Source organism: Furipterus horrens, unplaced genomic scaffold (genome assembly GCF_987537825.1).
Source record: "Furipterus horrens unplaced genomic scaffold, mFurHor1.1.pri manual_scaffold_2, whole genome shotgun sequence".
Taxonomy (NCBI): domain Eukaryota; kingdom Metazoa; phylum Chordata; class Mammalia; order Chiroptera; family Furipteridae; genus Furipterus; species Furipterus horrens.
Genome location: NW_028327172.1, coordinates 19,583,333 through 19,598,200, shown reverse-complemented (window position 1 = coordinate 19,598,200; position 14,868 = coordinate 19,583,333). Strand labels below are relative to the sequence as shown.

The window sequence follows — 14,868 nt, the reverse complement described above, 5'->3', positions numbered from 1 at the left end:
GGTTTTCAGGAGTGCCGTAACAAATTGCCACAAACTAGGTGGTTTAAAACAAGAGGAATTTATTCTTTCATAGAATTGAAGACTAGAAGTCTAAGATCAACATGTCAGAAGGGTTGGTTGCTTCTGGCAGCTCCGAGGGTGAGTCTGTTCCATGCCCCTCTCCCGGCACCTGATGGTTGCCGGCAGTCCTTGGCACTCCTTGGCTTGCAGGTGCCTCACTCCCATCTCTGCCTCCATCTTTTTATGGCCTTCTTCCCTGTGTCTGCATCCAGAGTTCTCTCTTCTAAGGATACCAGCCATCGGATTAGGGTCCACTCTGATCCAAATGACCTCTTCCGAACTTCACTGCCTCTGCAGAGACCTTTCCAGAGAAGGTCACATGCACAGGTACTGGAGGTTAGAATTTGAACATATCTTTTTAGAGGGACAGAATTCTACCCACATACTAGGCCTTCAGTAAATACTAGTTTCCATTACTCTTCTGAGTATTTGGGAAAACCTACATGGAACTTTCTAACTGCATTTTGCTGTACGTGCAGACCTTTGAGGTTAGGGTGTCAATAAAACCAGAGCACTTCCTGTAGTTTTTTTGGTGCTGCACATCTTTTATTTGCAATAAGGTGCTCTTCTAGGGTTTGTATAGGAGCTGCCATGCATCTCAATTACAGAATACATTGGGCATTTGGGTTTTAAGTGACTTCAGCCCTGTGCTGTCATGGTTTCCTTCAGGCACTTTTGTCTTGCTTAACAATGCAAAACAAAAAAATGCACACAAATGATTCCAGGATGAGGCCTGTCCTTACTGCTTCTTTTACCTCCCAGGGCCCCAAACCGCAGAAGCTTATTCACTGCAAGGCAACTCCGGCTCTAAATCTCCCACCTCCATAGATTACATTGCATATTACACTCCAGCATGGCAAAATTAATTGTGGCAAGGCAGGCGAGACAGGCAAAGCCTATAATGGCTTATCATATTTTGCAGGCTTTGTGAGGACCATAAACTTAAGGCCTACGGGGATGGTATTTATTTCTTAGGCTTCACAGATTTGTCACCTTCCCTGTCTCTGAGCATGACAAGGTCTTCAAGACAACAGGGTCTATGATTTTTAAGTAGAAAAAGGGTGACCCTGGCAGTGTTACCAGCATCCCAGACCATAGAACTGTCCCTCTCAAGTTTCGTTGGTTACACGGCTGTTAATAGCTGAATTATTAATGCAGGTTTGCTGGCGGAGGAAGCTGCTTGTGACTGTTGTCTCCCTTCTGACATCAGCTCTTTCATAGCCGCAGTCGTAGGAGTCAGATTTCATATGGAGCAATTCATTAATTGAATAGTTGTGTGTGTGTGTGTGTGTGTGTGTGTGCGTGCGCGCGCGCGTGCTGGAAGGAGCTCATACTGGCCACTGACTATATTTTGTGAGTGCCCTTTTGTGTCTGAAACCTTGCAGTGCAGGAATTTACATCTTGGGATTGAATTTGGAACTGGCTTAAACAAGGAAATGTACCCATGATTGACATCTCTTGGCCAATCCAGCAGCTCCCAATCAGCATGGAAGTACCCCTCATCTCAATCTGTTTGGAGAGTGAAGATACATATTCCAAGGGTTGAATTTCTCTGAAATGGCAGGTTCTTCAAGATGATAGTAAAACACTTCTGGCCATCGTTTCCCTGGTGGCCTTGTCAATAGGAATTCAAGTTTGATTTGATGACTTTATTTCCTTTCCAAAGCAAAGTCTATGAATTGATTTTTAAAAAATTATAGAATGGTGTAATTACCCCTTAGTAATCTTGTAACCCACTGGCTTTAGACTTTGTTGACAGTGACCCATAGAAACATGTTTACATGTGCACATAAACATTTGCACATGAATGGTCACAGCAGTGTTATTAATAGCCCCAAACTGTCCACCAGTGGATAAATGATAAATAAATGTGTTATATACATACAATGGAATGTTATTCGTCCATAAAAAAGAATGTAGTACTGATAAATGCTACAGTGTGGCCTGATCTTGAAAACATGCTAAGTCAGCAGACACGAAAGCCCACATTGTTTTATGATGCTGTTTATGTGACGTATCTAGAATAGGTAAATCTGTGAAGGCAGAGAGTAGATTCATGGGAGCTTAGGGCTAAGGTCAGGGTTTAGGAGGAAATGGAGAGTGACTACTAATGGGTATGGAGTTTCCTTCTGGGGTGATGAAATGTTCTAAAATTGATTGTGGTGACGATTGCATAACTGAACATACTGAAAACCACTGAGTTGTACATTTTAAGTGGGTGATTTGTATGGTTGTGAATTATATCTCAATAAGACTGTTAAAATCACATTTACATTGCAAACTAGAACATTTATATAAAGCTGAATCAAAACCCACTCTTTTCATGTCCAATACAGCCTGATTTATTCTAATCTATTTCATTCCGTTTCTTTAAAAATTTGGTGGGCGTGACCCACCAAATTGATTTCATACCCACATTTTTATAGATTCCTCTCCATTGGAAAAAACGAGCCTCAGAGCTTAAGAAGTGGGATCAAGGTTACGCAGTTTATTAGTGACTGAGAGACTACAAACTGATTAGTCTCAACGCCCATTCCACTGTGCCAGCTAAGAGGTTGGGTGTTCTCTTAAAAGACTGAGCAGAATTTGGGATTAAAAAAGGTACTGGCAATGAATAGCCTCCTTGTAAACACCTTCACCGTGGGGTCTGGAGGGCTTAGGAAATCTCAGGACACAGAGAAGGGCTGGCCACGTGGCTCTGCCCTGAGCACGGTATTCAGTGCATGACACACCACATGGCCACATCTTATACAGGAGACTCCGTTTTTTGATTTTCCCGCAAAGATGCTATTTTCTGAGCATTGCAGAGTAGAAACAGTAGGAACTCCCCGTTGCCAGGCTCCTAGCCCTTTTATGGGAAGAAAAGTTTGAGATAAGGAATAATAGAAAATTAGGAAATTATAGAGGAAATTAGGGAGAAAAGAGGAGCTGGATTCCCCTAGAGCTCTTGAATTAGCCAATTTGTATCAATTAATTGTGCCCTGAGTACACAGCAGTGGCAGAGACACAAGGGGAAGAGAATCTTGCTGGGGTAAAGGGTGGGGAGGAGGGTGCGAGTGGAGGTATCAGAGGTCCCGGGTTAGTCTGCATACTTGGTGCGTTCTCTACAGGGGTCATTGCAGAGGGCTGTGGGGTCTCTTCAGACCAGCTGCCCCCTCCCATGTCTGTGAGCGGCCGTTTTATGGCCAGGGCTATTTATTCACCAAGTTTTACTCAACACTGGACCAAACACTCGACTTCCTTAGTTAATTATTTGCATAAATATTTGCTTCTTCCAGGCAGGGCCACTTCCCATGTTAATAAGGACTGTCACATGGAGCTCAAGGTTTTCTTTTCCTTCTCCCATTATGAATTAGTGCTGGTGAAAGGGGCCCACCTCAGGGACGGAAAATCTCCTGCTTAGTGAGGGGTCTGAGCTGGCGGCAGAGGAGCAGAGGTACAAGGAGGAATGGCCTGTTCTTCCACAGGGCTGGCCTACTGTGGGGATCCCACAGAAGAGAATTCTATCCCTGGTTGGTTTTCTTGACAACAGTGAGAATCCATTGTGTATGGAATCAGTGTGGGGTGGAGCTCTGTTTCTTGATCAGAATTGATGTCTTTCCCGGCCTGATCAAGAACACCAGGGGCAAGGAGCACACTGACGGGAAGCAGCCAACGTACATAATACTAAATAAAACAACAGTTAATAATTTGGGGGTTCAAGTTTCACTTAATCTCTTCAAACATCCCAGCATAGAGGCTAAAGAACGGCCAAGATTTAGCAGACTGTGTCAAGACCTGGCTCCTTCATTTGCTCCCCCTATAACCTTGGGAATGTAGTATCTCCCTTTCTAAGCCTCTGTTTCCTCGTCTATCACATGAGGATAGCAATGTCCTTACCTTACAGGACAACAGACAGCTGAAATAAGGCAATACACCCATAGTACCGTACAGCATGGCCCTTGGTAGGTGCTCACAAAATGATAGCTACTTTTTTGATGTGGCAACTTTTCTTACCCCCATGTGACAGATCAGGATGCTGAGGCTCCAGCAGGTCATGTGACTTGCTCAGGCTTCATAGCTACAAGGTAGTGGGGCCAGGGCCTGAGTTCAGGTCTGTCTGACTCTGGACCTCATGTTTTTATCACTGTTTTCTCTTCACTGATCATCTGATGAGTGGTGAAGATGTTGTTTAGAGAAGACACCGTGGCAATGGGCCCTGGACCTGTGCTGCCCTTTCTGATTTGCAGGTCTTCTCAGAAGGGAGCTGCTGCACCCAGGTGACCTCAAGGATGTTTGCTGAAAGAAGGCAGTCACATGGTTTGTAGGAGTGGACCTGCGTCTGTCTCTCTCTTCCTTCTTCCTCTATGCCCAGAATTACTGAGGCTGAGAAGGTCTTTTCCGCTCCCTTTTGAACTGAAGAGCTGATTTTTGGTTCTGCATATTCCTTTGTCATCCAGTTTCAATATGCGTGTGCCTTTTGTTCATCTTGTCTGTTAAAGATTACAATCTATCATGGCAGATAAAGGCCGTTTCCCTCCCTCCCTCTTCTTTGATGCTTGCAAACATTCCCAGGGGCTAGTAAGTATTGGATGCATCCAAGAAATAGAATAAACACACTTCATACCAGATTGGTTCTCTGAGGTCTCAGCCATAACATATTCACTCTTTATCAGGCTTGATGTGTGAAATCACGTAGAGCCTGTTGAGCAGGCTGATCAAAACAAAAATCCAATCCTAGAATGAACCTCTGGAGATGGTTATCCTGGATTCTCTTGGAAAATATCCTCAGTGGTTCCAGGGAGGTCAAAGATGCGAATCCAGGGGCCTGTGGTTTGTAAAGGTGGCAGATCCCTAATTGGAGCCTTGGTCTGATGGTTTAAGGCATCCTTTGGACTTAGTGTAGTAATAGTCATAGCAATATAAAGTAGGCTCATTACTGGAGCAGTTATTGCTTTTGTTCAAAATGGCCCATCGAAGTCAGGCCCTATTAAATACAGCAGTTTAACTGACACTTAGCGTCTTTAGGGAGATGAATTATCCTTTGGCCTGGTCACCTCCACTTTGAAATGAGATCATTGATATGAGCCCTGGGAGAGTATTTCAGACAGATGCATTTGCTCACGGGAGCCCCCATGTCAGTCACTTGTTCAGGACACATTTAATGAGGACCTACTCTGTACCTGACACTGCAAAGCCCTGGATATGTGATGAAAATGGGGAGGAGGTGGGCCCTGCTTTTAGGGAGCTCACAGCTTGTATTCATTTAGGAAACACTGATTGATTGTGGACAAAGTCCTGTGGAATCAGTTAACTGGGTACAGCCTAGGGCTGAATGTACTAGAACTACATGTTATAAGAGAGGGGCAGGGAAGTGCTGTGAGCATAGCGGAAGTTGTCAGTCTTTCCATTGGTTGGATTGTGGAAGGCTTTGTGGCACAGGTGACATTAACGGGTACTTGAAGGAATTTCTCTCTGATGAGTCAGCCAGATTACCTTTAAAGGACCTTAAACCAGGGCTGCTCCTCAGGGGCCTGGACTGGAGCCAGGAGCCTCTCCAGGACTGAGGCTGCTCCCCACCCTATCTGTCTTGACCCTGCGTGGCCGCTCCTTCTAGGTGTTGTCAGCTTCTCTTTGCATGCCCTCTGTGTCCCAGTCCTACTCACTGCTTCCTCAAGGCTTCGTGTCCAGGCTGTTGCAGTCCCGGGTCTCCCCTAGGCTTTTCCAGCTCAGCTTCCCTGGCTCACTGACAAGCCTGTGACCTAATTTTAAAGGTCCCAAGGGAGCAGCATGGGACACCTATTCGTCTTTTCTGGCATGTCGCCCCGTCGGGATCAGTGACCCCCCTCTGGTTCAGTCCACAGTGGTCAGGGTTCAGAACCAGCAACAGTGGTCACCTGCTTGTTTGTCAGGAGCCCTGGGCACAGGAGTATCTAGGGTGGGGGAGCCCTGTGTCCTGTTGGATCCAGCATTGTTGCTCAAGAGAAGGTCTCTGCACGTGCCTGCAGAGACATCCGTGAGGATGTTCGTTATAGCTCTGTTTGCAGGAGTGACACGTTATAAATGGCCTTGTGGTCCATCTAAGAGGACTGAGTAAGTACATGATGGCACTATCATAAAGTGGAGTGCTAGGTAGCAACTAAAATGAATACACAAGATCTTCACAGACCAACATGGGTAGATCTTTCAGGAAGTTGAGAGTGTGAAGAAGGAAGGGTCTCTATGGTATATGCCACTTGAGTTTATTTCCATACCACACAAAATGGGACTGTTTGTTTATCTGGTGTATATATATATATAGTATTGTATATACATAATTACCTATGAAGTACGCACAACTGAATTACATACATGTGGTAAAAGTATAAAACATGGAAAGCAGACACGCCGGGGTTGTAGTTACCTCTGGGGAAAGTGGAAGGAGAATGGATGATGGGTGGGAGGGTGCTCTGAATCATGCATCTTAGTATTTTGTTCCTTAAAAAATATATGAGCTGTTGCAAAATATTTTTTAGGACTAGTTAAAGCATGTGTATTTATTTACGTGTGATCCCTCTTCTGTCCTATTAGCAGTTAGCAGAATCTGATTTGACTTTTATTATACAATTTTCATGACCTTCTTTTACTAAAGATCCTCCCACATAACAGAACTTGTAAAATTGGCAAAATATTAATGCTTGTGAATTTGGGGGTCTGGGTACACGAGGGTCTGTTATGTTCAAATCTATACTTTATACACTTTGAAATATTTCATATTGTTAAAAAGTATATTTGCAGAATGAGAGATTATGTGAGTGTCTGAAACTTAGTTTGTGCCGAGGACTGTCCTGGATGCTACAAGTAGAAATGTAGATGAAATCCAGGCCCCGCAGGTGGCGGATCTTCCAGCCAGTGGTGCTTGGATGTAGGAGCTCTGGAGACATGAAGTAAAGACATGACATGATCAGTCCTGAGCGTGAAAAGTGACAGGGGAGAGCTTGGTCGGGGTCCCTGAGACTGGGTGGGAAGCTGCAGCAGTGGGGTGAGGGTCAGAGTTTGGCGGGAAGGGCTGGGGGGTGAAGCAGCAGGACCTGGTAAGGACGGGATGTGGGCGATCCCACTCTAGTGGAGCCCTTGCCACGTGCATGCTGGCTGGTGAAGTGGTAGAACTGGTTTGCCCAGACCTGAGGGCTGTATGTTGTAGCTTTTCCCTGGTACCTTCTTAATCAGGAAACTGCTCCAAAAAGCAGATTATGGTTAGAAAGAGAGTTTGGAGAGGGAAAAATGTCTCTGAGGGGACGGCGGTGGTCTCCCAGAGTCCCACTAGTCAGGTATAAGTCCATAACGTTTTATGATTTGAGGGCTGTGTAGACATGTTTGAAATGTAAAGTATCTGTTACATTGCCAAGTCACACATTAAGATGACACTCAGTACAGAAAGATTCTGTGGGGGAATTATCTAAAAAACGAGCTCCGTTTATGCCTTCCTGTGTAGTTTCTTTATCAAAAAATATCTTTGATGAGATACTGCCATATGTGACAACATAGATGGATCTTGAAAGTATTTTGTGAAGCAAAATAAATCAGACTGAAAAGTTAAGGGCCATATGATTTCCCTCATACTAGGATATAAAACAGAAAGCAACAAATGATCACAAGACCAACAAAATCTCATAGACACAGACAACAGCTTGGTGGTTACCAGAGGGGAGTGGGGGGGTCAAGGGAGGTCGTAAAGGATAAGGGGGATCAAATATATGCTGATGGAAGGGGATCTGACTTTGGATGGTGAACACACAATGCCGTACGCTGTATTATAGAACTGTATAGTTGAAACCTGTATACTTTTTTTAACCAATGTCACTCCAATAAATTTAATAAAATTTAAAAATATCTTTGGATTATTAGGGGCAACTGTCTCTTCAGAGTCAACAATCAACCTACTTTGATCCTGTGACAGTTTGGTTCTGGGATGGTCTCCACCACCAGCCCCTTAAAATTCTGAAAAATAACATTGCTGTTCTTACTGTGATTTGTTATTCAAGATATAGTTAATTAGAAAGAAGAAGACAAAAATCATCAGTCATGCTACCATTTAAAAATTGGTGTAGTATCCTTCAGACATGTTATATGTATGAGTGTATAGTTTTTGAACTTCTTTCATTTACACATGCTGAACATTTTTCTGTTCATTAAAACATTTCTATTTTAGTTGATCCTCAGCCTTCTTTTCCCAACTCTATTAGTCAATATAATTTTTACCAGATTTATTTTCTGTAATCTACATTATGGAAACAGCATGCATTTATGTTATTTGTCTCCTCATTTAGGGTATCTATTCTAATTGTAATCGATTTCTGGAAACCACACTGTGTCCCTTTTGATTGGGATGCTCCTGCTCTGGTTACCAGTTCTCCTACACCTGTTTTAATGGCTGCATTAACGTCTGTCCAGAAGATGTTCCGTGATTTATTTAACCACTCCCTAACCCGGGGCGTTTGTGTTGTTTCCACGTTTTGTTTATTATAACCATCACTGTGGATATTGTTTTTGTACGTCTACGGTGATTTCTGTAGATAAGAAAACTTCCCAGAAGTTTCACACCCATTGGTGCCTCCCATGCTGTGCCAGGAGCAGAGACAGTTACCCGGCACTGACTCCTATGGGGCCAGAGTCTGGTAGTTCACTGCTTGGTGTGTTGTCACTTTTTCCTGTGTCATCCTTATCATTCCAGTAACTAGAGTAGCGAGGACTGCATTATTCTATTACTGTTACTGCCCTGATTAGAGAGAAGTACATGGGATCGTTCCAAAGGGCCCCATGGATACCCCAGTTGACGTCATCTCCTCCTGGTGCATTTTATTTTATTTTATTTTATTTTATTTTTATTTTTAGCTTTGGCTCTTTGCCTTAGAAGCCACGGACGGTGACATTGGGTCTTCCCAATCCAGACATCAGCCCCTCCTGGACAGGGCAGGGTCCCCCAGAATCTCACCTGGCTTCAGGATGATGGGTCTCACTTCACACTAAGTGTCCCAGAAGGTCAGAAGTGTTGTTCCAGATAAATGGCTTTCAGATCATTTTTTTTCTCAGCCTTTTGAAGTGGGCCCTGGGCCCCTATGGCACACCTACCCCATTGCTTCCCACTTTTTAGTAGACAAGAATTAGACAGGGACCACCTAAGTAACGAGGTGGTGTTTATGCTGCAGAAGTCCCCAGTCATCCTACCCATTTACTAATGTAAGGACAGCCATTTCCTATACGACTATGTCAACTTTGTTTATTGGCTTTCTGGTAGAGAATAACCTTGCATGTGATATTAGGTTACCATACACATTTTTGTGAGGCAAAACCATACATATTTGCAATTAAGACAGAGAAGGGCAATTTCCTGAAGTCGGGATTGAGGTCATAACCTTGAGTGCTCAGGAATTCCAAGTTTAATTAATCCACCAAATTATTATAACTCAGAGGAAATGTCCTATCAATATTAAATGTGACAAGACAGCAATCTGGCTGTGACAAGTCACTCTTGTGATAGCCAAGTGTGGACTTAACTTATCTGGCTGGTCCAGGCAGCCGCTCCTATCAGAGAGAGCACGTGTCCCCTCTGGACGTCAGCCACAGTCTCTTCTAATACACCCTTCTTCTGTGAAATGTAGATGACACTCAGGGTTTATGGAAGTTGTGTGTTACTTTTCTCCCTTATTACCTGTTTTTTCTTAGCCTTGATTTCCTCCTGAAGTGCAACTCCCATCAGTCAGGAGGCCTATGAGCTTTCTAAACTGAGTAGCATCAGGAGATTTGGTTTTATATATAAAAAGAACCCTGCCACGTCCAGCTTCTTCTTGGAAGGAAGGGGATGTGTTCAGTGTCCTTGCTTCTCTCCTCAAGAGGCACATTCCAGGGGAGAACATCATCTTCGTTCAGCTTAGGTCATGTGACCGCTCCCTTTAACTGGCGAGTGCAGGACCCCTGCAGATGGTCCTGCTACCTCATAGCCATCAAGACAGAGGTGATTCCAATAAAGTGGGAGAAGTTGCTGCTGTGTAACTCAAACAGAAATCCGCCACCAGTGTCCATTATAGCTGTGACTCGAAAATGGCCCTCTTATCCCTTAGAAGTATGGGCTCTGGGACGTTGGGGGCATCTCCGTTTGATGTTCTCCTGTGTCCCCAGCGATTTGATCTTTTTAATCCTTGCTCTCCCTAAATCACATAGGCTGCAGAGCTATGAGAATTATGTCTAACTCGCAGATTAGGATTTTAGTTTAGAGGGAAAAGCTTTGAAGTCAGAAGGTATATAGGGTTAAGATTTTGTCTCTGCTACTTTCCAGCTGGCTGATCTCGACTTTTTCCCAGTCTTGGTTTTATCCTGAGTACACCTGAGAGGACAGAACACCTCCCAGAGTAAGAGTCATTTCGAGGATTAAACGGAGCAGCCTTCGTGAAAGCCCTGAGCGGTGTGCCGGGGTCGCAGGAGATATCGGGTCAGTGTGGTCTCCTTCCCCAAACAGCATCCCGACAAACTTAGGGCTGGCTGCCCCTCTGCAGAGGCCACCGCTCCTGGGGTTTAAGAGCATGAGTTTGAGAGCCTCACGGACCTGGTTCCACCAGTCTCTGATTATGTGACCTTAGGCAAGGTACTTAACCGTCCGAGCCTCGGTTTCCTTCTCTGTGAAGTTAGCACTGGTTTCTTCCTCCCTCGTGTGGCTGTCGAGAAGGATCCTGTGGAGAAGCAGGTGTTGTGTGTCAGCTCAGTGCCCGGCACACAGACAGTGCTGGCTCTGTTACACGCGGGTGAAATCTGATGGGCTCCAGCCCACAGATCCAGACCTCACTTCCTGCGCACCTGCCCTGCTGTCTTTCCCTGGCGCCTGGTCTCCCTCCTGCAGGAGAAGCAGCACTTCTAGCTCAAGAGTGAGGAAGGTGGGGCTGTGACACCATTACCTGCTTAGAGTTTGAAGCCCCATAACTTGGGTCTTCATTGAGGTCAGTCCAACCTCAGTGCCACACTGTGGGTCTTTCTCAATCTGTGGGGAGAATGTTAACAATTCTAATGCCAAGAGCTTTGGAAAAGTTCCACCTCCCCAGCAGGCATTATTTATTTATGCTTTAATCTTCAGAGATGACTCTGAGTTGCTTGTAGCTCTCTCGGAAGCCCGTCGTCAGTGGAAATAGTGCATGCTCCTGAAATAATTAATGCACTTTCTACTAGCAAGGGAACATGTAATATGCAGGAATGTGTGTCAGGACCCACCCTGCTAAATTTATACCCTGTAATTTGCAACGTTTGCTGGCACCGAATCCGCAGATTGGAGAGTCTAGCCTACCTGCTTTGCAATTATATCTGCTGGCTGCTGGTATTGCAGGATTGAGTAACTGGGAGATAGAGATCTCAATCATTTAAGTAAATTAGAACCGGCTCCTGGGACCCATCTGAGATCTGGTAGAGGAGGCTGCTTAATGACGTTTCCTCTGTACAAACTTGAGAGCCTCTGATAAGGGCGAGGAAGGGAAGAGGCCAAGACGCAAGTCTAGGCTTTCCTGGCTGTAGGTGGACCGCGGGCCTTGGGATGGCATCCCTGCGGCAGTCTCCTCTCTGACAGGCCTCTGGAAAAGGAAAACAGAGCCGATAGAACAGAAATGGTTTTATGGTCTGTTTTATGAGCTGCATCAGTCCTAATAATCGGCTCTGGGGAGATTCTTGTTCATCTTTAAAACTGGAAGTCACTTCGCAGCCTTTGCAGACCAGTGATTTTGTAAAATCCTCGTAAATTTTTTGTTGTAAACCTGCATAAGGATCATGTGGGCTGACCTCCAGGCTCTTGTTCTGTTGAGCTAGGAGGAGGGCGAGAGACGGCTGGGTTTTCCCCTGGTTGGTTTTTGTGGCCCCACGAAACAACCCAGCAGGAGAGAAAATGAAGCGCAACAGCCTCAGCCCCGGTATAAATCCCAGTTCCTTGCTTACTCCGCGCTACCTTAGGCAGCCTGCTTTTTACCTCCCTGAGCCGCCCGCCTCTCCTCATTTGTGAAATGGAGCTAATGAATCCTTTGATTAAAGCTGTTACAAATATTAGATGTTTGTTAAGGCATCTGGCACATGGAGAACACTCAATAAATGGTAATTATCATCAGTGCATTTATATTTGGTGGGGGGAGCATGTTATTTTTCAACTGTAAAGAAGCTTGGCTATACAAACCAGGCAGAATTGGTAAACAAGTGGGTAGAATCCTTTATTCTTTCAAAAAGCCATTTGTGTGCGCGCCCTGAGGCCTGAAAATGCAGACTGGATCGAGTTGGTACTATTGATCAAAGTGGGCTTGTAGCTGAAGAAAAGATTCACTCATCCCAGCACCAGGGTTCACTGAGAGGGTGAGATTCTTATGTGGCTTTGGGAACTCCTCAAGTCTTAAAAAATATAAGGGAGAACTTATAATCAGGAGAGAGAGAAACTGAGATACTGAGATGCTTTCCCCTGGGAGTTGGTCATGGTCAAGGACCAGAGCTTTAAATGCTCCTATTGAAGATTGAGTTTCTAAATACATGAACAGTTCATAGGTGTCCTAGTCCTGTGGGGTGAGAAAGAATGAACAGTCTGTGTGTATGCATGTTGTATGCATATATATGCCTGAGTGTGCATGTGCGCACATGCGCAACATATGAATGATGTGTGCTTGCTTATGCCTGATTGTACACACACTCACATGTGGCACAGGCGTATCGTGCACACACATGCACACACATCGCATGCACGATGCATCGCGTGTGCACGGCGCATGTGGCATATATGAATGGTGTGGCACGTGTGGTATGTGTGTGTTGCGCAGCACATGTGTATAATGTGTGCCTGTGTGTCTTTTATGGACTGATACATCGCAACTGGGAAAGGCCCATGTTTAACTGGCTAAATATTAATAAGTTGTTCAAGAGAATTGAGGTCTTTGTTTTGTCTTCCTAAGAAATGAATCGTCCTTATTCACTGTGTTTCTGCAGGAAACTGTGCTGTGCGAGGAAGAAGTACTGCTTTGTTTTCCTTGTAGGCTTTCCAGCTTGGACTTCTATTTCTACTGAGGCCTTGTTTTCAAAAACATGTTTTTAGAGCAGAATTATAACTGTGGAGATTATAGCAGTCTCCTACAACTTTGGTTATGAATGTAGTTTATGCTGTGTTTTTATTTCTTTTCATTGACCATTCTCTCACCTTCCTCTTCTTCGCACGTGGGCCTGGGCCCGATATCGCCCTCCATTGCATTTTTCTGCCTCCGTCAGCGCTCTGAGATCAAGGCTCAGGTACCCATCATCACTTCCTCCGTGCCTCCTGGTGAAATGCGTTTTGTACTGTTGTAATGTCCAACCTCTCCCCAACTCCTCTCTGTGGCTTCTTCTACCGTTTTCTTCCTAGAACTTTCCCAAAGAGTTCATTTCCTTATCTTGGCATCACTTCCTAGGAAACTCGCTTTTCTGCCCTGAGACTGACCTTTTGGTTTCATGAAATCAAATGCTTCCAAACAACAGTTTAGGTCTGCGGGTTTGGGAGCAGCCATCGTTGGCAAGGCTGTAGATGAATTCCACCTGCAGGATTTGGTCATGTCTCCCAGTCACCTGGCTGAGAAGAAGGGTAAGAAAAGAGTACAGAAGACCGCCCTGCACCATTTTTCCCTTACATACCTGAAAAAGTAGTTTCCATTGGAATAGAGATGGGTTTTCCCCTGCCAAAGGTTTCTGTTGAAAGGGACAAAGTGGAATTGGGAGGATGAAGTGAAACTCTTCTGGGAAGAATGGATCTTCCACCCTGCCTAAAACCCCTCCCGCCCCCCCACCCACCCACGAGTGGGTTTGGTGCCATTCACTCTCTTATTGATTTACTTACAGAAAGTAGCAGAAATTGAATCCCCGCCAAAAATGCCATGAGTCACTTCATCTCTGCGATAGCTTCTTTATTATTACTGCAGAAAGGAGCACATCCAAAGGCAGGTCTAGAAAAACACACTTTTCCAAAAGGTGGTTTTATTTGTCCTACAATGTAGTTATTTCCCAGAAATCTGTAACCAGTATCAGGAATTTTCCAGTTTTGCATACATAGCCACTTACTACTCTCTGATTCTTGCTCCCCTACACCCGCCTTGTTCGTTGTCTTTTGGATTTTGAAGATTGGAAGGAAACTGGTCAGAATGGTTTATAGGACGCCCCCGACCCCCATTCCCCCGGCATAGGAGACTGAAGAATGTAATCCCCTCCCTCTGATGTATTGTGTCTGGGTTGTCCCAGTGCTCAAACTTGGAGCCCAGTGTAGCTTCCTTGATTGTCCCTATGGGGGTGGCCTGCCACTTGCTCGGCGGTGCCGGCTGAAGCAATACAAAGTGCAGCATTAGCCTGAGCAAAACATATAACCAGGACAGCGGGTCTGCTGCCAAAAAGGCCATCTGCTGTTTTCCAAAGCCAGAGATTGATGGCTGGTTGTCTCCTCCTTCAGCAAACAGAGACTCGATATCCTTACTTATTTTAAGTTTCACCAGCCTTTTGTACTACTTCTTGTTAGAAGAGGGGAATGTATGTTGGAGTTAGTACAGTGAGGCCCATCTCCTTGATTCCCAAATAGGTGCCTCTCAATTTTTAAAGTAGCTTCCAAATTGGATTTTCCTCACTGTTTCCTACCCCAGTGTCTTTTGATGCAAGGCTGCCAGGTTAACTTACCTGATGCATTACTCACCGTGCGACACTCCCCTTCTCAAAACTGATGCAGGTTTCTCACTGTGGGCAAAGTCAAGTTCAAACTTGATAGTCTAGTCTTGCTTTTAAGGTGTCCTGTCACTAGCATTGTTGTTCATAGTCTGCATAGCTGTCTAA

The 14,868-nt window shown here is 44.9% G+C and overlaps 1 protein-coding gene across 2 annotated transcripts in view; it reads left to right on the top strand.

Moving 5' to 3' along the window:
- The window catches only part of LDLRAD3 (low density lipoprotein receptor class A domain containing 3), a 208,667-nt gene that overhangs the window by 29,307 nt on the left and 164,492 nt on the right, over positions 1–14,868 (top strand). The gene's annotated exons all lie outside the window — the stretch shown is intronic.